General features: G+C 41.1%; 1 protein-coding gene across 4 annotated transcripts in view; it reads left to right on the plus strand.

The window, feature by feature from the left end:
• Positions 1–24,466, plus strand: part of DAAM2 (dishevelled associated activator of morphogenesis 2) — a 214,309-nt gene that overhangs the window by 11,331 nt on the left and 178,512 nt on the right. The window contains exon 2 of one of the 4 annotated variants that reach the window (XM_064446028.1): positions 7,111–7,249. The gene's annotated coding sequence lies outside the window, so the exon portion shown is untranslated. Of the gene's footprint in view, positions 1–7,110; positions 7,250–14,754; positions 15,219–16,524; positions 16,582–24,466 lie in introns of those variants that run through there. The other 3 variants (XM_064446025.1, XM_064446027.1, XM_064446026.1) reach the window with 3 other exon arrangements.

The following is a 24,466-nucleotide window of genomic DNA, read 5'->3' on the forward strand; positions in this document are numbered from 1 at the left end:
TCACCGAAAGGGTTGTCAGGCATTGGAACAGGCTGCCCAGGGAGGTGGTGGAGTCTCTATCCCAGGAGGTATTTAAAAGAACGGTAGATGTACTGCTTGAGGATATGGATTAGTGGTGGACTTGGCAGTGGTAGGTTAGCGGTTGGACTCGATGATCTTAAGGGTCTTTTCCAACCTTAACGATTCTATGATTCAAGATCAAGACTTAAATCTGAGGGAACTGGTATTATAGGACATCAGTGTTTCTTGCCTGTGTAGCATAGTGCTTTTGAATGCTAAACTAGTCATCTTTGAGGAAAGGATTCAAGAGTTTAGACTCTTAGGAAACATAACATAACTTACAGAATAGAGCAATGATTGTAGCCAGTACTTTACCTGGTTTGGTAAAATGTATAGTTCTCAGATACTTATCATTAGGTGCACCAAGAATGGGACACAGTCTAATATAGCTGTCTTAATTTCTGATTTCTCTTCACCTTCTGGCTGCTTGTTTCTGACTCCACACAGACCCTTAATAAACTCTCTTCTTCCAAAAAATGTTAATATAGATAGTCCCTTGAATTCCACCCCCCTGTGTCTGAAAGTTGTATTACACTGGGCCAATTACAAGACCACATTTACAAAGATACTTATTAGCTGTGGATGCTTCCGTTTTTGTGTTCAAAATTTATACAATTTATGATGTGCCCTGAAACACCTCAACTCTAGCAGACACTGGCTTTGAACTGTAGGGCTTGTTTTTTCAGAATTGTTGAGCATCCACAACACCAGTTGATGTCAAAAGGAGTTATGGATGCAAACACATTCAGTCATTTGCCTGAGGTCACACTGACAGTCAGGATCAGAGCTCCACAGAGCAGTTTCTGGCTCCAAGTAAACAAACACATACGACAAACCAGTAGAATCTTCTGAGCTGTGCAAGGATCCTGTGTAGCTGCACCTCCAGAAATGGGTCTTGTCTTTCTTAATAAGATTTAAACAGCTACACATTCATGATAATAACAGTTATCGCTACCAGCTGAGTAGGAAATATTGTCCACAACTTAAGTAATCTCTTCCAGTGTAGTGATTGTTTTTAAAATATCACAGCTTAGGAATTGCTTGGAATGTCCCTTCCTATGTTGGCTTGGCACTGACCTACCTGGTTGTAGAGTGACTGCGTGGCAGTGATTCTTGGTTTTCTTTCCTGAGGACTTACCATGATTGGCTTTGTGTCAAAGAAGTGGGTGAACAATGCAGCAAGTGCTACATTTTCATATCCACTGCAGTAAGTTTCAGGTTGCCTGGAAAACTCAACAGCATGTTGGAGTAGTGCCTCATCCTTTCTTACAGTGTCAGCTGAATCGGCTAGGGAGTTCTGGCTGCACCTTTTCACAAAAACAGCAATTTCCCTGAGCTCTCATTAGCACACTCCAGTGATCAGGGTGCACCATGCTGTGCAAAAGCTCCACATACTTCAGGAATAATGTAATCTAGGTTTTTGTCTGAGGTCTAAGTATGATTTGACTAAAGGTGATTTAGAGCTGAAATAGAAGCAAGGCTGGAGAAGTGGGCTAAACATTTTTCTCATTTAGCTGAGTTGTCTAAACACTGGGGACTAAGATGAGCTTATGCAGAGCCTTCTAACATTGACTGTGAGTCAGACATTATTATCCGTCTTTTAGAGAGGAGAGTCAGAAACATGAATTGGCTTGCCCATGCCCACACAGAAATGCACAGCTAGTGTCAGCATTACAACTTGGTTACTCAGAAGCACACAGATGTGCAACACGTATCACACTTCTTCCCACCCCTACTTGCTATAAAGACTTCTTGCAAGGGATCAGGTGCATACCCAATGTTGTCTTGCTGTCTTGCATGAGTATGGCTGTTGTCTTTTGGTGTAATTTTCTTTTTAATGTAAAAGTCTTCATGAGCAAAGCAATGCTTTTCAATGTGTACAGTTTCATGATCTCTGTAAAAATACAGTTCCTTTAGTCTGAAAAAGTTTGGACCTATAGAGCTTTCTGTTGTTGGCTCTCCTGGATAAACTGGTATACACTGGTGGGAAGTCAGAGTGGATATATGAAGATTTCCAGAAGTGGCTGAAGGAAAGTTTCCTGGCCATAGCAAAGCACAACACTGAAAATGAGAGGACAATCAGTTTAAATGAAACCAGTAAGTTCTAAAAGGTTTAGAAAACTTCAGGCTGATGCTGAGGCTGAGACTTAGGTTTCCTGTCTGTTGACGATTTATGAATGCCTTTGCCTGTCCCTAGATGTTGGGCATAACTGTTTGTGTCAACTTCCCTAAGGCCCCGAGCAGAATCTGCAGGCCCTTTCCTTTAAAGCCTTTGGAATTTACATAACCCGGCAATTGTAGCAATGCAAAATGTGGCTCTGGTTACAATAACAAGGGTTTAGGGAACGCAGAGAGAGATTGTAGCAGCAAAGGCATAAAAGCAAAACAAAACAAAACCCTACATGCTGTTTTAATTTTCAGCAGCCACGTGAGAACTGTCCTGCAGTTCCTGGCTATAAATAAATCTCTGCCGTCATAGGAAGACAAAAAACAAAACAGTTCACATTCCTCCCAAATTTTCTTAAGGTTATAAAAAAGTAAAGGAGAGGTAAATATTTCAAAACCAGAGTGTATCTTTGCTGAGGAATGCCAAATTATTACTCAAAGGGGTTGATATTTGCATCAAGTGAAGAAATTTGGCATTAAACCTCTCTTTCCCTGCTCCATCTCCGCCAGCTCTTTTGAGAAAACCACTTAGGACTCCATATGGATAATGTGCCAGGCAATGCTTCTTAAAGCCCCAGGGATTCACTGCCCTGGTGTCAGCTGAGGCAGGAACTTTCTTTGAGATGAATGAGGACTACACAGAAGCGTGCCTGTTGCCGCTTGTTAGATATTACAGCCTAGTTCTGTTACATATTGTTTTAGCAAGATGGGAACGAGTATCACTTCATGGCACAGTGAGATGCTGTGGCACTGACAGATGCAGACATGAATGCAGAATCAAACAGCCAGTGCTCCATATGAAAAGTCATGCTATAGAAATAAGCAGGCCTGCTTGATACATAAGCTTATTGTTATTACATGTGGCTAAACAAAGATTTGGTCACCTGTTCAAATGCAGTTTCAGCTGATCAGAATGAAAAATTGTTACAATTGCAAGTGTCATAGAGCAAGCTACCTTACATTTAGACTCAGTGGTGAGAAGATGTAATGCCATGTGAATTGCATGACTAAGGGTAGCTCTTTAGGGAATATAAGGACAGACTGAATCGTGAAGTGATAACATAGGGGATGAATGGAGATAGCTTTTAGCAGAAAGCCCTAGGGTAACCATGACCATGTGACGGTTTTTCTACATTAATGAGATGGAAAAGTTTAGCTGAAAAGGTAAAGGTCCAAGTCTTAAAACATGGCCTAATGTGTCAGTGTGGTCCCAGGCAGCAAGACTGGAGACTGGGAAAGAAATATCAATGTCAGCAAACTAGGAAGAAACTGGTTAGCAGGGAAACTGATTGATTTAGGTTGACCCTGAACTGTGGTGTTGCTTTGAATGGGGATGAGACCTCCCAGAATGGGATATCTTTGAATTCCTGAGTGTTCCCTGGAAAGCATAGGAAGGACAACTGGCAGCAGAGGAGGAGCATGAAATGGTTCTCCAGTGTGTGATAGCATCTGCTTGACACTACCTCATCACAGGGACAGACAATGAGCCAACTGAGAGCTTATGGGTCAGAATCAGTGAGCAATTACAATTCAATTAGTGAACAAGAAAAATGCTTTGGTGAATGGCTGTTATAGATCACCTGATCAGAAGAATGAGTAAAGGAGACCTTCTTCAGGCAACTGGAAGAGCCTCATGACCACCTCAATATCTGCTGGAAGGGCAACACAGCAGGGCACAAGAAATCGAGGAGGTTCCTGGAGTGATGACAACTTCCTAACACAGATAATGGATGAGCTGAAGAGAGGAGCCTGGTATTTACAAACAAGGAAGAATGGGCTGGGAATGTGAAAGACAAGGGTAGCTTTGGCTGCAGTGACTATGGGATGGTAGAGTTCAGGGTCCTGAGAGAAGAGAGCAAGACAAAAAGCAGGATCACAACTTTGGAATTCAGGAGAGCAGACTGTGGCCTGTTCAGGGACCTGCCTGAAAGAAACCCACAATACACAGCCTGGAGAGAAGAGAGGTCCAGGAGACCCAACTGATTTTCAAGGATCACCCCCTCCAAGCTCAAGAACAGTTCATCCTGATGAGCAGGAAATGAAACAAAGGTGTCAGGAGGCCTGTGTATATAAGCAAGGAGTTCCTGACTAAACTCAAACATAAAAAGGAAATTTACAAGAGGTGGGAGTGGGGACAGGTTACCTGAGAGGAATATAGAGACACTATCTGAATGTGTGGGGATGGGGTAAGGAAAACTGAGGCCTACCTGGAGTTGCATCTGCTAAGGAACATGAAAGGAAACAAAAAGAGTATCTAAGGGGAGATCAGCTGCAAAAGAAACATGAAGGAAAAAGTAGACCCACTGCTGAATGGTCTAGGGGACCTGGTGACAAAGGACACAGAAAAGGATGAGACTAAAGTCTTTTTCACTGTGGTCTTTACTGGAAGTACTTACCTTCAAAAATCCCAGGCTTCTGAGCCAGCAACAAAGTACGGAGCAAGGAAGACCTTCTATGATGAGGTGATTAGCTTGATAGATATGGGGAGAGCAGTAGATGCTGTTTATCTTGACTTTCATAAGGCTTTTGACACTTTCACATAATGTCCTCATTGATAGACTGATGAATTATGGGCTAGATAAGTAAACAGTGACATGGCTTAGTAGCTGACTGAGCTGCTGAGCTCAAAAGGTTGTCGTCAGCAGCAAACAGATCAGCTGCGGACCACATAAATGGTGTATCCCAGCATCAGTGCTGGGACCCAAAATTGTTTACCATCTTCATTAATGGCCTGGGTGATGGGACCAAGCGCACCCTCAGCCAGTTTGCAGACAACATGAAACTGGGAAGAAAGACTGACCAGGTGGTTATACCGCTGTTTGGAGACATCTCAATAGGAATCTCATAAAATTCAACAAATGGAAATGCCAGGTCCTGTTCCTGGGCAGGAATAACCTCATGAACTAGTACAGGCTGGGGCCAACCAACTGTAAAACAGCTTTGTGAAAAAGGACCTGGAATCCTGGTAAGAAACACGTTGAACATGAGTCTGAAATGTACCTTGTGACAAAGAAGGCCAACAGCCTCTGCACTGTACTAGGAAAAGCATCACCAGAAAGTTGAGAGAGGTGATCCTTCCTCTCTGCTCAGCATTGGTGGGACACCTCTGGAGTGCTGTGTCCAGTTCCGGGGTTCCCCAGTGCAAGAGAGACATGGATGTATTGGAGAGAATGCAACAATGGGCCACAAAGATGATTAAAGGGCTGGTACATTTGACATATGACAAGAGACTGGGAGACTTGGGACTGTTTATTCTGGAGAAGAGAAGGCTTGAGGGAATCTTATCAATATGTATAAGTACCTGATGGTGGGGTGAGTAGAGAAGATGGAGCCAGATGCTTCTCAGTGGTGCCCAGTGGCAGGATGATGTTTTATGGGCACAAACTGAAATACAGGAGGTTACATTTAAACATAAGAAAAACCTTTTTTAATGTGGGTGTGATGAAATACTGGAATAGGTTGCTCAGGGAGGTTGTGGAGGCTCCATGTGTAGAGATACTCAAAACCTGGCCAGATGGGGTCCCAGACAACCTTCTCCAGTTGACCCTCCTTTGAGCAGTGGGTTTGGAGCAGGTGATTGCCAGAGGTCTTTTCTAACCTTGACTGTTCTGTGATACCTTAACCTGTCTTTTTCTTACAACTGCGTCAAAACAGCTCAAGAATTGTGATCACAGCTGGCACTTACTATTTTGGGTCAAGTACTATTTGGGATGTGCTGTCCCACATCCTCCTGAAATAAGTTATGGCAGGACAGAAATCAGGAATTGTGGTGAAAGGTTTGGGGGGCAGTAGTAGAATTGCTTCCTGTGCTATATATAATTTGAGGTTGGGTGGAGAACTTCACTTTCTAATGTGGCATCTTTCACTAGTATCAAATTCTTACAGAGAAGGGGTGGGGGGTGTGTGGGGGCCTGAATTTGCCCAGTGTTAATAGACTTGTGTTAAAGTTGATATTGTTACTTCAGTGGAAAATGGGGTTAATGAAGGGAAAACAAGGCCCTGTATTTCCATTACCCCCAAAGGACTACAGTTTCTATGAGTAATCTTAAGGCACCAATGTTGGAATTTACAATTTTAATGATGTTTCTCTTAAAACAGCTTAGTTAAATGCCATGGGAAGCAAACAAGGAAAAGGTCGCTTTAATGGTATTTCCTAAAACGACAGTACAGCAGCATTTGTGGAATGTCCTGGAGCACAATCATTTGGCTTTAATAAAAAATAATGAAAAAACCCCAACAACAAGAAAATTAGCTGAATGATAAAAGTAAATAATTCATAACAGGTTTCCTCCTAAATCCTGGAAATTATCCGTCCAGAGTAACTGATACAAAGAAGCCAAAGCCAATAGTTCCGTATCAGCTGAAAACCATTTTTGTATATGTTAATCACACTCTGTGCAAATTTGTTTCTTTTTCTCTCTCAGTGTTCGCTTATGATCCCTATATTTAAAGTTAATGTGTGGAGTAGCCAATCAACAATTTGTCTACAAAGCAGATGCAGTCAGTGTTGAAGATATATAATGGTACATGTGAGATACTCATATTGGGTTTGATTCTAGAATGTATTAAAAGCACTGTTGAGTGCTTCAGCAAAGAAACTTTTAAGTGTTTTCTTGCCTTTATATGCCCAAATAGTACCTAGTACCTGCATCTTTGCTTGCTTAGTGTCAAACATGTGCTTCAAATCGTTCTGTTTTAAGACAAAGAATTTTCATCGGAACACTGGAAGACCAGCCCTGTGCTGAAGTTAATAGAGACCATACAGGAACCTCTGTACATATTTCTTCTGTAATTTCTTTTGAAAATGAAAAAAAATTGGAGATGCCTTTTATATTGATAGAAAACTAAAAACAACTATTTATTTATTTGCAATTGTTTCTCCAGACGACAATCTCTACAGTCAAAACAACTGTACTAACTCATCTGAAGGTGGGCTTTTCCTACACAGTGAGGACCTTAACTGAACACAGAGACCTACAGAGAGAGAGAGAAGAGCAAATCAGAAACTACACAGATCATCCAGGTTAGTTCTGATTTACCTGCGGGGAATTGGAGAATACCAGGGAACAGGATTTTAGCTATCACTTCTGTTCTTTTAAACTTGTGTGATGTCACCTACATTCACCAGGCAAGAGGAATCTTTCACCTATTGCAAGGTGGTTTTCAACTTCAGAGCAAGGTTACAGCAAACAAGGCCTCACTATCCCCAATTACAGACAAAACATGTGTGTTTAGAAGCAACATATACCCTAATGGCAGAAAAATGGTAACCTTCTACCCCATTTGTTCTCTTTATGCCATCACCCTTTCAACAGAACAGAACTTGTATCCAGGCTGTGCTACAAGCGTTAGTCATGCTGTTACTCAGTCTGAGGGCCAGCATATTAGCTTGGTTTTGATTATAATTATAGTCTAAACTGGAGGCATTTCTTGTAAGTTAGCAAATACCCTTATTGGAAATAATAGTTTAGTAATGTTCCTAATTTTATGCCCTGTGCATCAATACCTTGCATAGAATCAGGGCCACTACCTAGTTAAATACATGCAGCTCTCTTGGCATACACCAAGTCTCTTGTCTCAGACTACCACGACAGAATTAAACCTTGCAGAATCTGGGTGTGCCCCTCTTCATATCCCCGTCAACTGCTTCACAGAGAGAGCAATGTCTCCAGAGCAACTCAATCTTTCTGGTAATCATATGTGTGATTACCCCACTTAGTACCCCACTGGAGTATGGGTGCTCTGCATTCCCAGTGAACTGAACCATCTTGCCAAGTACAACAAAGATGGCTTACATCTTTTTTTTCTCCCCTGTCCTCACCCGCAGAGTCAAGCAGATTTCCAAGAAAGAATTCAGCATCCTTTGCCTAGAAGTAAGGAGCCACCTTTCCGTAGGAACTTTGTCCCATTTCCAGGACTCCTAAGCATACAGAAATTCCTGTAAAGAAAGCCAAGTATTCTCCAGGAAAGTTGTGTCACAAAATAGGACAGATTCTGTATGATGGAAGTTATTCCTAAGAGAAATCAGGGTGGGTTAACAGTGGTGTAATGGAGGGTGGAAAAAAAAACCCCAAACTAAACCATGAACAACAAAACACCAAAGCCCCAAAAGCCAGAATAAAGAGCTTGGCCATCAAGTATTGAAACTAAATTTGATTTGCAATTAATTGCTATAATAAGGTCAGCTGCCTTCCTAATTGATTTCAGCTTTTTACTAAGGGATCTGTGCTGCTAATTAGTTTGCATGTAAACTTCAGAGGACATGAGTAATCAGAGTTTAGCAAGCCACACCAACTGTAACTAATCCTTCTAGCTCTTCTGCAAAGAATACACAGTAAGCAAATAGTGTCCCCTGCCCAGTACCACAGATAGAGCCAGGACGTGTTGCACCAGCTACTTTTTTTCCACTGAGTTGCTACGAAGCACTCAGAAGCACACAGACCTGGCAACCATGAAGTCACTTTTGAAGGAACTGAGTTTCCTGGGTAGAATTGGAGCAATGTAATAGTTCTATCACCAGTACTGTAAAGAAGAGGATATTTAGCTAGAGCTCCTTGCCTGCTAAGCAGCTCTTTCAGGATCCATGAGTAGCCAAGTATTATTTACAGAACTAAGTTGGCATCAGAGTCTTAACATACCCCACTGTTCTGTGGTTAACATCATGTTCTAAGTTGACACCAGTCTTAACATACCTTGATCAACTTATAGACCAGAGTCACAAGGGCAGTTTAAAAACTGCTATTACTTCTTCAGTCTGGTTTTGTACTAACCAGAAATCAGAGTAAAAGATCTGGCCTAGACCCTGTATCAGAATAAAAAGTGGAAATAGTCTTTCCCTTTGCCTTTGCTTTGATTTCCCTGGAAGTCACTGAGGTCAGTGTGTTCATAGCTAGAGATTGACTTTATTTCTGACTGTATTAGTGCCCTATTCTTGGTTGGACAAGACATATTGATCTAGATCATTGCTAATTAGATAATGATCAATACAACATCAGGCATTCCCTAAACACTTCCAATAATTAAAAAAGCCCATGTGCCCCACCCCACCATGCAGCTACATAAATCCATGCACACAAATCAGGAGAATAAAAGGAAAAAAACACAGACCATTCGGAGCCCAAACTAATTTTAGAATTAGTATTAGTGAAAGCCTATGTTGCAGTACAGCCCAAGGTGGTTTTTGGTTTTTTTTTCAGAAAGGAAAAAAAAATCTTCAGGTGAAAAATGTTGAGGAATGTCATTATACAGACTTTTGTTTGAACAGCTGCCTAGAGACAAGCTCCAGCCCTCCTTAGTTCAGATATTTAGTAGACGTAGCAAAAAACATGTGGTTACTAATTTTTGTGATACAGATTACCTGTCTGCATACTGCACCTTCTGTAAGGTGACAATTTGCTAGAACATAGATTTTTTTTAGTATTATTATTTCTCTGGAAGATGAGAAGATATAAACGGAGTAGGTGGAAACATTTGGAGATTATGGAGAAAGCAGAGGAAGACTCCATCTTACAAATCAATGCCCTCTATTTTGCTAACTGAAAAGCAGAGAAAAACTGAAAGAATCTGAAGTTCATCTGAATTATGTTTTCTAAAACTCTGGTCTGTTATCCATGAGAAAGTATCACTAATAGGTTAAGAACGGTCGTAAGGCGTTGGGTGTGAATACAACCCAAGTTTCTTCAAGGCAGGCAAATGAAGCTATGGAAGTTGCTGGCTACAAATGTTTACAGTTGTCAGGGACTGCTAACTACCTCTAATTACTGGCAGATGATCAAAGTTTTGGTGGCAGGAAATTCAATCTAATTCTGGCTGATTCTGTCTCCCTTGACTTTGGGGATCTGGGTTTGAGTTGGGCTGTTATCTGAAAACAAGAGTTTCACTTTCAAAATGTTTGAGAAATACCAAGCAAAACTAAAGGGAGAAAAGAAATAATTCCTGTAAAATTTCCACATTTTTTTCTTTTTTCCTTCATCTGGAGTAATCTCTGACTTTCACTTTCTAAGAGCTTGTAAACCTTTTCTCCTTTCTGAAGAGCAAATGCCTTTCTTCCTCTTTCCATAGTTATCTGAGTTGCAGCAAATACTGATGGCTTTTCTTCTGGGCTTAAATGTTCCCTTTTCAGCAATCAACTTGTGAAGACCACTCACTAAATCTTAACCAATACAGGAGAGAGGGTTATAATGGGCTTGGAAAGCTAGTGAAAGAGAAGGAGCTGTGAACAGGAAAAACATAGGGAAGAGGGTGAAATTGAAATGTGCCATCTCCAGGAAAGTCCAAACCAGCATCTTAACATTTTAGTATGCTGGATATAGATTTGGATGTAGTTATAGTTAACCTAAATTCTGTGGTGTGGGCCATTTTATAATATGGAAAATAAATCTTTTTATTTAAGAACAATTGGTAAGAGTAGTTTGATAGCTAGCACACTGATTTAAGGCACTGTCAAGGAACATTATCTTCATGTTGAAGGCCATAACTTTTCTTAACTGCACAACTCTTACAGATTTGATAAGGCTTAGGTTCTAGGAACAAATTTATTGACTTAACGTTTTTGGTTTTTTAACTGAGAAAATAAACACACTAAAAATAAATGTGTCCTGGGTTTGTAGTAGCAGCTAACTAAAACATATTTTGCCATGGTGCCAGGAAAGCTGCAGAAAAAGAGGTATGCCAACAATATACATCAGATGCAAACTAACCTTAACAGCAATAAGTACTGTTGCAGTTTCACTCAAACAGCGGCATGCATACACATGTGTAAATGCATACACGCACACACAGATATGTACATACATTATGAATCATCAAGTGGGAAACAATCATGTGGCATTAACAGTTTTAATTTTAATTAATAAGGAACATTATTTCAGATGAGCATTGTCCAGACCTTTTTTAAAGTTCAAAGCAAGTTCTTAAACTGCTGTATTAACACATTAAAGATGTGGGTTAGGATTGAAATGCTTTAACCCAAAACTTACATATCCTTGAACTGAAGCATAGTTCCATCTTTATTCATCAGGAAATCAGTGGGAGTGGAATCCAGCGCTTAGATCCGGTGGTGTGGTTTGAGCCCAAAGATAAAAATAATTTTCGAAGAATTATATTAACTAAAAGAATGTATACGCATGTTTGTACTGTATTGACTATATATGCCTCATTTCAGCTCCTCAGTGACAGGGGATAGAATTTCTTGTGGCTCTTTGATAAGTAAGGTTGGTGATGGTTCTGTCACCATGTTTCGTCCAATGTCAGCATACAGCAATAATACTGCTCTGCATGTCACACCCAAGAGATGCTGAAAACATTGTGTGGTATTTCAGAGGCTAGGAGACATGCAGAAACAACCTCTGTAGGGAGAGTATGGAAGTCTTGCTAGTTCTGTAGCCTGCGGTGACTGAGCAGAAGTCTCTGACCCCATAGCTGCCCTGGGTGGTGGTGTCAGGCAAGGCATGCGGCCGAGCTCACAGAGCTATGGTGTTTAATCTCATTGTTAGATGGAGCAGGCAGCCTGGCACTGGGTCTCCTCTCACAATGGGCACTTTTGTTGTTAGATTAATATACCCGTGTCCTTTTGTTTTGACATGGGATCTAACAAACAGTTTATATCTCCAGAGGTGGAGCAACATCTCATAGAAGCTTTTGCTTCTGTGTTCTAAAAGGAATGTTTTTGAGCAGCGAATAAACTCTCAGTTTTTGTATGTCCCTTTCCCCTTGTCTTTTCACTATTTTACTATTAAGGGCCTTTATACATTGAAAACAGTATAATTTTTTGGTTTTGACCTTAGTCATCAGAGCAAAAACTGCTTATAGAAATAGGCAGGTGATTTCTTTAATGGTCTTATAAATTCAGAAGAAGCTGCCTTTTTGAGTGTGTTTGTGCTGTCTTGGGATATAGACCTTATGTGTTACACTGTTCAGAAACAGAAACACACTTTTTTTCTTTCTTGGTGACTTTGGGATAACTTCTGGTTTTGCTGACCCTGACCAATAATACATGTCCCCTCTTGTGCGAGGGCATTGCTCTGTGGAGTCAAATAGTTTTTGCAAACTGTAACACTTTTCAGTTTTCACTGAAGTATCTGCAGTTCAGTATTAAATAGTAAAAAGCTGGCTTCTGTGGCATCTTTCATCCCAGGCTGTTACTAATACAAGTATTGAATTATATAACACCGGAGTTTAATGTACTTTTTCGGTATTGGGAAAACAGTGTCACAGAAAGAATCAGTGATTTATCAAGTTTCATTTACTGCTGACTAACTACCAAAACACGCAGCAGAATTCAAATTCTATGTCCTTTATTGTATTTAATATATCACACATTTCTCCTACAGCCAGTAATAGAAACCAGGAGTTGTGCCGTAACCATTAGACAATGCTCTGTCAATGGAACATCCAGATGCTGTGGTGAGAGGGCGGGCAGCTTTCACATGGGATTATGAGGAGCGTAAGGAGCAACATATGTATGGAACAGGAGATATTCTTTTTTTATCTTAACATTTATGGTGGTTACATCATTCTGGTCCAGTGGCACAAGGCTGTTTCCTGCTGGACACTTTCTGGTGTTTTGCTTGTTCTTGCTTTGTGTGTGCGGAGCAATGGAGCTCCCCTCAAGCTCCATTTTCTCTCCATCATTGGCGTCTTTGCCATTCAAATCCCCATCGTCTGCAGCACCTTACCTTGTTGTCTTGTAGACATACTCTGCCTGTTTTGAACATATCAGAATAGCCCTAGCTGAAGCATCAAATGGATGACCAGCTTTGTCTAAAAGATGAGTGCTTTGTTAACTTTTAACTAAGGAACGAGACAAGGGCCATTTATCTTGGTTACACTGTATCGTAATAGACAGTACAGTGTGCTAAGGTGAGAAGGGAGCTAGTGTCGGTAATGTGAGCCCACCTAACCCTTGTCCCTTGGCCTGCTGCTGCAGGTTAGTTTCAGGTTAGTTTCTAGGGCTGGATACAGGTCTCTGGCTCCAGAACCGTGTCTGGAGGAGGAGAGAGAATCAAGAGAAGGAATCAGTTAATCATTCCCATCTCCTCTTTCAGTTCTTCTTTCCTCTTCCAATGAGAAACTGAGAGGATTGAGGGGAGAAGAGGGGACGCAGTTAGGTGAACCTGCAAGGTGGCCATCAGCTGCAGAAGTACCTGGCACACAGAACGGGAAACAGGGAGTGAAGGGGCAGGGACTTGGGGGATAAGATGAAGGAGGTGGTAGGCAGTGATGTGAGTGGAAAGTAAAGATTAGTAGACCAATGGAAATGTGTGAACAGAGGGCAGGACTGATGGAATTTTAAGATCTCATCTACTGTGCATCACATGTAGTTTGCACATATAAGTCTCATAAAACCTTCCCAGGCTTTATGCTGAGAAAGGCAGGAACATAGCGCAGCTCATGCTAGAGGAACGCCGATGAGTCCCTGTGGTTTAATACATGGCTAATAATGCTGAAGATTATAATTTAGTAATGTGGCTAAATGGCTACTTTGCTTACAAGGTAGAAGGTATACATGCCGGTATTTAGCGGGTACCTACTAAGCCTGTTTGTGAAGGTCCGTAAGCATCAAAAGGGCTGGAATCACCTTTCAGTTTGTACCCATGTCCTTTTACCATAGAGCCAAAGAAACAGAAAGACATCGTGGCTTCCTAGCAGTCTGTACCCATTCTGTGCTTATTGTGCATTGGTGTTTGTGAAGGCAGAGAGGACAGGACAGTGGTGACTCGGTCTCATCGTGTTTGGTTTGGCCTGCCAGTTTGAAGGTGATATTTTACTCCTGTAACTTGCTTTCTCTGGTTGTGCCATTAAGTGTATATATATGACTTCGCCTTGTGCATAGGTGTTGATTGGTATTGTCATCAGGAAAGTTCAGTTATTGTAATGAAAAGAAATTACTTACATGTACAGAGAGCAAACCATATATTTCCATGAGTTAAAAAAACAGAGATATTTTGCAGGTGGTGTTACTATCTCTGAATTTCAGTGTTACAGTTTAACAGAGAATGCTGTTTCTTCCACTGCAGACAGCAGCACACGCGAGGCAGACAACTCCCCAGTATTAATCTAGCTATTAATATCAGATATAGTTGAAAGTGAAGTCAGTAAACATGATAGGAACAGTGGCTTACACGGGATGAAAGCTATCTGGAGAATGACTGAGGAAGGAAAACTAGGAAACGAGAGCTTTTTATTTAGTTAAGTCACATCCTCTCCCTTACTGGGACTAAAATCTCTTAAGGTCAGAATGATCCGCGTGACCAGGGGCTACCCCTACCCCTACCCCCACCCCCACCCCCGCCGCGGACGGCGGGCCGGGGCCAGCGTGCGGCACAGAGCAGGGGGCTGGAGCGGAGGCGCCGCACCCCGCCGGGCTCCCCGCCGCGGGTGGGACCTTGTGCCCACGCTCCAGGGAACCGCGCGGCCTCTGCCGCCAGCATCTCCTCCTCTTCCTCCGTTTGACAACTCCCACCTACCTTACATACTGGAGGGCGTGAAGGAAGCGAAAATAAAAACCCGCGACACCTGAAAGCCTTGAATGAAAAGCTGCGTGGAAGAGCCGTGGTGTTGTTCCCAAGGCACGCGGGAAGCCGCCCCGAGTAGCGATGGCTGCCGGCCGGGTGGGAGGCGGCGAGCCCTGCCCTGCCCTGCCGCCCCGGCTCCAGGCGCCGCCCCGGGCAGCCCCCGGTTCGCGGCCGCTCCTGCCAGGCCGGCGCTGGTCCCTTTAAGAAAGTGCAGCACAGTAGCAGGGGCCGGCCCTGCCTCCCGAAGCCTGCGGCGCTGGAGCGGGGCTGGGGAATGGGAAGCAGTTCCTGATCTGGGTCCGAGCGAGCGCACGCAGCCGCCGCCGCCGCCGCCCCCCTCCAGCTCCTCTCCCTCAGCAGCATCCAGCGCGGGGATCAGCGCTCTGCCTGGCTCCCTGACACGGGGTGGACGTTCCTGAGCCCTGAGCTCAGCTGCTGTAAAAAGCAAATAGGAAAATATACAGCTGGATAAAATTGGTAAGTTGAACTAAAGTCACATCCTCCTCCTTGGGCTGCAGTTTTCCAGTCTCTTAATTTGTAATATTTTTTTTGCAGGCTGTTTTTTTTTTTTTTTATTGTCTTCTAAGCAGAGCAGCTGGGAAAATATGGAGGCAAAATAAAAAGTGTAAAAAAAACTTTGAGGATTTGTCAGTGTTTGTGCTTCGATTTTGAAATCCTCTTTCCACATTGACGCTTTGCTGCAGGAGTGGGGAAGGGGAAATCAGCAAGTGCTTTTGTACGTGGGGGGAAAGAAAGCTGCTAAGAGTTCCAATTGGCTTTTCTCGCGGAGACGATTAAAGAGGGAGATTTAAAAAAAACAAACAACAAAAACAAAAAACCCCAACAACAAAACAAAAAACAAACAAAACCCCAACCAAATTAAAAAAAAAACCAAAACCCGTTCAAGAAGCTTGATGTGACTTGTCATTTACTTTTCCGGAGTAAAAACAAATCTCGTGTTAAACAGTTTTAAAACACCCTGGGATGGGTGCAGGAGGAATAAGAATATTTTAAAAACTGTGTTATCAGTGGAAATCCGGATGCCAAAGTATTGCCGAGCAAATATTGTTACATGTTTGTTTAAATTTAACTAAATACATGGGCAGCTCTGGCAGAGCAGGGGCGTTAAATGCCATTTTCTCCGCACGGGGCAGAGGGCGCTGTTGCTGCGTCTGGCAAAACCCACCCTGAAGTGGGGAGTTGGTAAAAATTCAAGTGAAAAAATGAGTGAAGATAAGATGTTTTAAAGAATTAAAACAGAAGTTGTTCACACATGGAGAAAGCTACAGTATAAAGCACCCAGTTAAAGCAGTCAGTATTTTTAATTTTTGTTCCCTTAAGTTGTGGAGGTAGTTTGTTTAAGTGATGATCTGAGTTATAAAGAAAAATATAAATTCTGTTGATCAGCTCTAGAAATTACAGCCTGGTTTTGATCCTGTTATCTTTTCTGGAATGTGTTATGGGGTCATCCTGGACAAAGGAGGGGAGGGAAAGTGTGGAATCTCTTAACAGAAATGTTACTTCAGTAATGGTGTGGGAGACAAGGAAGGACTCTCACTCAGTGTTGATCAAGTAGCAGGCTGGAGTTAGACATCTGATAAGGGAACGTATCCTTTGTATCCAGCACAGATGTGTAGCAGGGGTTGGAGATCTATAGACTGAAAAAGATGACCTGTAAACCCTAATGACAGAACCGCTTATTGCCAAGTAGCTTGGGGAAAAGGGGAGGGACATGTTCAGACAGGCATACAGCTTTCTTCATAGAAATCCCAGTACTAGCACAAGCAGCTGCTAATTGTGCCATGTTCTACCCACATATAATGAAGAGTTAGAGAATACGGTAATAGACTGTCCTTCTCTCTGTGTGTGTATACTTGCTTATGCTTATCCTGGTGTGTATTCTGCTGCTTTGTGGAATGGGAATTTGGGTTTCCTTGAATCAAGGGCTTTAAAAAGAATGAAAGTGTTATTTTAACTGGTGCAGTGCTATTGTGAGTAGAGAAGGATCAGAGCTGTCAAGTTCCCGTCTGATACAACCTCTGTTAGAAATTGATGTTTCTGTTGTGAGCTGGGGCTTTGTTTTTGCTTTGAACAACAAGATCTTTCTGTCTGCCTTTATTCCTGTTACTTACACATCACTTGCAGCGGAGCGGAAAGGCTTGCAGGTTTTGAGTCCTTAATGTCAGATATGCTGGGCAAAGCAGATTAAAAGAACTGAATGACCATATGGAACACGGTCATTCATACTCCCAACTATTTTACCTCATTGAAAAGTTTAGACTGTTACTACCACTGCTGAATCACTGGAGTATGTGAGCAGAAGCCAACTTTCTAACCTGCAAGAGGCAGTTAAACAGTTATTGTGAAGCAGTACATCCTTGGGATATTAGTAGATTTTCAGGAAAAAAATAGCCATTTCTTTATAATCCATGATGGTTCATTAGACATCCATGTGCGAATGCTCTTTGAAATTATTTACTGGATCAGAGGGAAGATTTCTGTCTTCAGTTAATCGCTGAACTGCAGGCACTAGTCAGATGTCTCACTGCTGCTTCAGTAACTTATTGAGAAATCTTTTTCACTTTTCTTCAAGCAGACTACTTGATGGGATTACTCAGCTGTCCCCTGTGTGTTGTGCAGGACATGCTGGACCCCTGGGCAGTAGAACAAGTTCACTGAGAATGATAGAGCTATCAGACATCCTGAGACACATTTGACCCTAGCAGATGCTTGTCTTGGTAGGAGGTTAATTTATTCACTGAAAGTGTGTCTCTTCCACCATCACTGACATTCAGCTACGCTCTTGATCAGCTGCATCTCCCCATCTATTTCATTTGTCTGCATGTCATGTTTAATATGGTAGTTGAAGTGATTTCAGTTCAGTTCTCCTACTGGCCTATATTTCAAATTAAAATCTTCACAAATGGAAGTGACAGTTTGATGTGCCTGCTCCTATTTTTACTGTGTTGTTTTGAAATTGACTTTAGTATGTGTTTCATTTTGCTCCTGAGTGTTTTCCTTTGAGTTACTTTGTACCTGAGAGCCTACACTATAAGTCTGTCCATGGCTCATGCTGAGGTCATACAGTTAACTCCTGCAGAGTCTCCAAAACATTAGCTTAATATGACATATGTGTGCGATATTTAAAATGTTAAGAAATCCACCACCTATACTTATGCCAAATTAAAGAAACGGAGCTTCCTTGAATAGCTTTTTTCATTAGAGACTGCTTTTTTTATCTGCCAATAGATACTTATGATGGTGGCGGTGCTATAAATTCTGTGCCTGCTATTGGAGTGCTTTTCTAATACTTGCTTGCAGTGATGATAACTCTGCTGAGTGAGTTTAGCCAGAGCTAGACTCGTGGTTACTCAACAAATTACTGACAGTTTGGTTTCTGATCTTATTAGTTTTGTTCATTGTTTTGCAGAGCTTCACGTTCTTGTTAATTCATCTTTGGGAATATTATCGTAGTCCACTTAATGAAGCAATACTGCAAAATCCTTTCTCTAAGAATGTTTCTGGCTTCATGTAGTGGAGGATGTTACCAGAGGTTATGAAGGCTTGTGATGCTCACATCACTGAGCTGAATCTGGCCTTAGTCTCTTAGTGTCTGTAGGTAAAGCCTCTTTTTGTTTTATATAACAGAAGCAGATCCCAACTTAAAACCTCAGTTTCATACCAAAGACTCACAGTGCTGATAGCGTAGTAACCTGCCTTGTTCTTTGAAAACAGATTTCATAGACAATTTTTTACACTGAACAGTGATAGATGTGGTTTTTATGTTGATCTATTTGTCTGTCTCTATTTTTGCGGTCATTTGGAATGCCACATTTTCCGTTACACAAGGGATATCTTTATAAGAGAAGACCCCTCAAGTTGTCCCATGCAACATCAAAAAATGTTGACTTGCAGAGAAGGTGAAGGAAAATAAATAAGACTTAATAGCTCTGAAGGTGGAGATGGAAAGGAATCATTGCAGGAATGTGTTCCCCAAAGAATAATTTCAGTGGAGTAGATACCCGTATGCATTTAGTCCCAACTCTTCCAGACAGGCTACCAATCTCAGAGCCAATGCTTATGTGCATGAGCATCCTCCAAGGAATTATTTCCATCTTCACATACGTACAGCTGTCTTCTTGTGTCTGAGACAGTTGATGACTGAACTGTTCTTTTTCTTATCTGTAGTTCCAAAATTCTTTTCTTCTTAACCAGATTCATCAGAATCCTTGGAAAACTTCAATCTCTCTTGAATCTCAATCCATTATTGAGACTATTATTTCTTAAATGTAAAAAATAATAAACAAGAAGTCTTTAAAACACTTTTAGACACTCTACCAGTTTAATTATACTTACAATAACATGGTAGTGACCTAATATATCATTAAATAATCACATTTAAATACTGCACTGACCTTGCCAGCTAGTAAATCAAAGCAATGGCGAAATCCCTTTTGTTCTCTTTGCTACACCCTGAAACCTGTGAAATAATCTTCTGAGCACTTAGCAGAAGTATGTAGCAAGTTATTGTGTTTTGGAGCATGAAGTGGGGAAAAGAGGTAGGAATTTCTAGATTCCTAGGGACCCAGAAAGGCCCTGCTGAGATCCCCCCTTCCTTTTTTATAATCGGATAAATTCAAGCAACCATGGATTGTAAAGCTTCCATACGGAATTAAAACCAAAGTGACAGCCATCAGTGCTGTTATTTAGTATGGGCTGCACTTCTCAGTGCCTTCATTGGAAAGGATAAGTTTTATACTCAGGGCTGTTTCTTACCATCTTGTCAAATTGCCCTTTTGGGGAGGGGTGGGGGAGTAACTCATTCACAGTGCAACTGCTGACTTTTAAAGTGGAGCATAAAGCAAAAGTGGTTCTGAAGTCTGCCTGCATAATTTTTACCTTCCTGCTCTCATGCATTGTTATATTAGAGAAACTTGACATGGCGAGAAATGTGGATGAGCAGAAGTAGTGTCAAATAATGAACTGTCTTTTATACCGTGCGGTGTATAACACAATACCCAGGTGTAGCAGGTAAGCTAAGGGCACCCTTTGCAACTGCCCTTCCCAGTTCTTTTCACTTGTGCTTCGCATTTTGTTTTTTAACTGGGCGCTCCGTCATTTAGCCAATGTGATGTGTTAGCCAGATTGTGTGTCTAGCTCTGCAGCCTCTTTCTAGATGTATCAAGACCTGTAACTTTACCTACATCTGTCTATTAACTGACATGTTGTAGCTGTGTTTATTTTGAAATCCACAGAAAGTACATGGAGAAACACTGTAATTTCATTTCTCCAAGAGAATCTTTTCCAGCAGCTGATGAAACCCAAACTCATGCCAGATAAAAAGCTCTTGTGTTATCATTTTCAGTTAATTAAAAAAATAAACCCCAAATCCCTTACAGCGGCAGTTTTATAAATACTATGCGTGTGCGTGCGCATGTATGTGCATGCCTACACTAGTGCTTCACTCTCATGTTGACAGCTTGTGTCTTTGACAGCAGGCTGGGCATGATCATACGCTTTCAGGTGTAGGACTCAGGGATGCAGGGGATGGATGGAGGAATTTTTTTTTTAAATACATTTTACTGCAGCTGAAACAGACCCCAGATAAAGTAAAAGTTTCAGTGCTTACATCGGAATGGTATTTTTTTGTGGGGTGTGTGGGTTTTTGTTGTGTGTGTGTGTTTGTTTGTTTTTAGAAAAAGTGCCAAAGGCTCAATTTTATCTTCTGGTAGGTAAACAAAACATTTTTCTGGCAATTTGATACTTTAGTAAAATGATCAGTAACTTGATTAAATGTGCCAAATTTGTGTGTATTAAAAGGCAGGAAGCTGGGTTTGCTTGGATGGAAAGGTGCACTGGCAGCTGGGGCTGAACTGCCTCTTGGCACCCACACCTATCTATTAAGCGCAGATCCCAGTAAACTGAAGGATTATTATCTTTCAAAAATCTTGGATAAATTCACCGGTGAGTTGGATTTCTTTTGTTTTCATTTTAAGAAGGCAAAATTAATTTAGTTTGGGTGACAGCTGTTAAACTGACAGCCCTGGAAAACTGCAGTCCCTTTGTTCAGCCATAGAACAAGTGATGCCCTGGATCATGGCTGGGTCAGCTTCCCCAGTGCTGCTCTCTAGCTGTGTGTTTTGGTCCAGTCAGAGGATCAAAACTGAAGTTCAGCAACGTTCTGCTCAGTTTCATTTTTTTTGCCAGGACCATCAGATTGCCAGGAAGGGGCTGACTAGTTAGATTTGGGGTAGCTTCATCTGTAATCTGTTTAGGTTATGCTGACAGAAGAGTTTATGATCTTTTTGTTTCAAGTGAGAATACTGTGGCACACTCTCTTATCAGGACAGCCATGATCAATTCATTTCACATGAGCAGCCATCAAATAGGAGTGGTTTTTGTTCACTGTCCAGAATGGATTCAGGCCAGCGACCTGGTGGAAGGACGTACTGTATTCCATTACCAGCCCTTTCAACCATTTGATCGCCTGATGCAGTTTTTCAGTATTCCGCTTGCACTGCCCAAGTCCTGCGTTTCTAGGCTCTGCATTCTTTGCCTGATTCATAGGCCCCTTGGAAAGTTGCATGTGGCCTTTTGCGTTAAGCTCATCTAGAAGTCAAAGACTGAACTGCAGGCACTTCCTTTCAGACTGGAAGATGGGACCGAGGGGCTATGTGTGACAGTGGCACAGAGGTTGTGGTCAGACCTACAAGGGTATGTAATAACTTTAGCACAGACTAAACTTTTTGGCAGGATGTTGTATTTTAAAAAAACCCACCATTTTTAAACATTATGCAAACTTTCTATTTTCATGATTGTATATATGTCTGATTCCCTTGTTCCTGTGATTTAAACAATAATTGCCTTTTAATCATGTTCTCTAGAAAAAAAATTCTTTGATTTCTGTCTATAGAGTACTTGCTCATAAAACTATATATTTGTACTGGAAGCTGTTTTTCACTCTGTGCTGGTTATTTTTTAATTACACATTACTCAGGTTATAGAGCGAAACTTGGCCAGGTAGCTCCAACTTCCTGTTTCTTGTTCACTTCCCTAACAGTTCTTTCATTGTCTAATACTGTACAGCATTAGGGTTGGAAGCCCTTCAGAGATTTATTTATATTGAACAACCTTTTTTTTTACTTAAGAAAATAATGTAGAACAAATAATGAGTTCTAGTGACATTAGATTTTAGTCAATAATGTTGTGCTTTTGCCAACCATCCAGCGTCATGCTTAAGGTGGCTAACTTGTAGGTGAAATTAAAATGGAAAAATGAAAATGTACCCCAGCCAAGTTATTTATCTTCTCAAGACACCTTAATTAGCTGGAAAGAAGGCAAACACTGCAGAACTTTGACTCTGGGCACAATAGAGAGAAAACAAGAAAGTGTGACTGTCAGGCTTTGGAGACTTATGCTTGTGCTTGCTGCTTTGACTTCCTTCATGTCCCAAGGCCCAGACAGTCAAAATAGCTCACAGTTACATTTTCAGTTTCTCAGCCTGAGAACCAAATGACATTAATAGTCAGGCATCTAATGTGCAAAATTCTTCAGGAAAATATAGCATCTCATACCTCAGCAATATTTGAACTCTCTTGAAAGTCTTTTCTCTCATCCTTACTTGGTGGTTAACAAGAGGCTTTCCAAATTTCAGAAAGATTTGCTAATCTGATCAGGGTGCTGTAAGATGCTTTATTAAGAGAAGTATTTTTTTTAATGCCCTTGCATGTTTTAACGATATTTCTTTGGGAACCAGAACAAAGATCAGCAGGACTGGAGTTCCAGTACACGGTACTTGCAATATGGCTTGTTTTCCAATCCAACCTTTATGTTGTGGGTTTGTTGTTTTTTTCTTTCCCCTTCTAAAAATTTACTTAATATACAAACCAGTTAGACTCTAAAAATGTGCTAGACCAGTAGGGGATGAGTGCATCATTCTCAGCACTCAATTTCTTGTGGGACAGCAGTCACAGGGAACTGGTAGGTTATCAAATAGGTCTAGTGACTCTGCTTCTGAGGACTGCTTTGTATGGAGCAAAGCTGAAAAACCACCAGAACAAACCAAGAGCACCAAAAGAACTTTCTGCATTAAAAACTTATGTTCTCTCCTACTTCCTCATATGCAAGAAGTCAGATCTGGTAAACAGTCTTGGTGTGTGTGGACAGGGTTAGATAGCTACTGGTATACAAGAGAATGTAGTAAATGATGTGTATTTAAGAATATATATTTGGATGAATAATGGTATATGGATACATGTAGGTATGAGAGTGATAATTGCTCTGTAGTTGTGCAGTTTGAAGGGCCTTGGGTGGATTTGATTCCGCACATGGCTGCGTGTGTGGAAGGGATATACATGAAGTTATCATGCTACTTGGTTTATTGAGCCCCTTATCCCAGTGTCTGAAACTGTGATTTGTTATGCTGTGATATGATCCGAAATAGAACCACAACTCACTGTAGCGGGTTCTTTCAATCCCCTGGGAATGTTTGTCTGGCTTAAATGCATGAAACTGAAATGTGTAATATAGAGCTGCAGCTTATAGATCAACACTGACTCCATTTGTGGGAATGAATGAATACCTCATGTTTGATGTGCTACGGGAGAGTTCACAGATGACTTCTTATGTTACAGTACTATATTTTTCATGCTTTTTCAGCTTCATGTGTTTTGCTTTTTCTCCTGTGTGTAGAATAGGGTGGTATTATCCTGGGTTTTTCAATATAGAAACAGAATGTGAAAAGATTTCTCCCTGCTGATTCTTTTTAATCGTTTCAGAGACTTCTTTCCAGTAAAATTTCAGTCAAGTCTGAAAAAGACAGTTGATTGTTTCTATACTCATCCACACATTCCACAGCTATAAAACTTCTTTGTTTAACTCGAATTCCTCCTGAATGATGTGCTGTTTTAATTTTCTCACTTATCTACCCCTTTTTATAGTTTTTTTGACAGCTTTAACCCCTGGATACAGGTCTGTGATGATAACTTCTCATAGTCTAGTTTAATGATTGCATGATAGGTGTGGGGGGGTTCACCTCCATGCTGTTCTTTTCAGGGGGTCATAGATATATAGAACTTTATTAGCAATTTGGGCTTCCTTTATGATCCAAAATTTTACCTGAAAATATCAAAGTCCCTATACGGGTGGATAAATGCCACTTAAAAAACCCCTATAAAGTTGTTTAATAAATGAAGAAGACACCCTTATGCTAGCTGCCCTGCTGATATTCTGGTTCTATTGTGCCTCATCTCTGGGTTTCATTTATTTATTTATTTATTTATCATGTCTTGGCTCAGCAGAGGATGAGGTGTGCAAGGCTGAAAGAGACCTCCTGAGTCTGAGTACAGCATTTCTGTAATTGCAGGAAATTATGTTGCAGGATTCCCTTCATAAATTTATCAATCTCTGTCTCAAAATTAAATGGCTTTTGCTCCTGTTGTTTCCTATTGGGAAGCCATTCAAGAACCTCACTCCTCTGATGTTTAGAAATCTGCTTCTAATTTCCAAACTAAATTTGTTCGTAGCCAGTTCATGCCCATTTGGTTTTGTGCCAATACTAGTCTTTAACTTTAGTAGTTCTTCCCCTTTCTTACAACCCTCCTGTGATCTGAGAGCATTCTTGACTTTCTCTCCTTCTATTTTTCCCTAAGACGGGAAGATAATTAAAATTGTGCTTCTCTTTGCAGTGTTCTTCATTATCAGTGTTATTGTGCCTTGGTTTGATA

Source organism: Phalacrocorax carbo, chromosome 3 (assembly GCF_963921805.1).
Source record: "Phalacrocorax carbo chromosome 3, bPhaCar2.1, whole genome shotgun sequence".
NCBI lineage: Eukaryota > Metazoa > Chordata > Aves > Suliformes > Phalacrocoracidae > Phalacrocorax > Phalacrocorax carbo.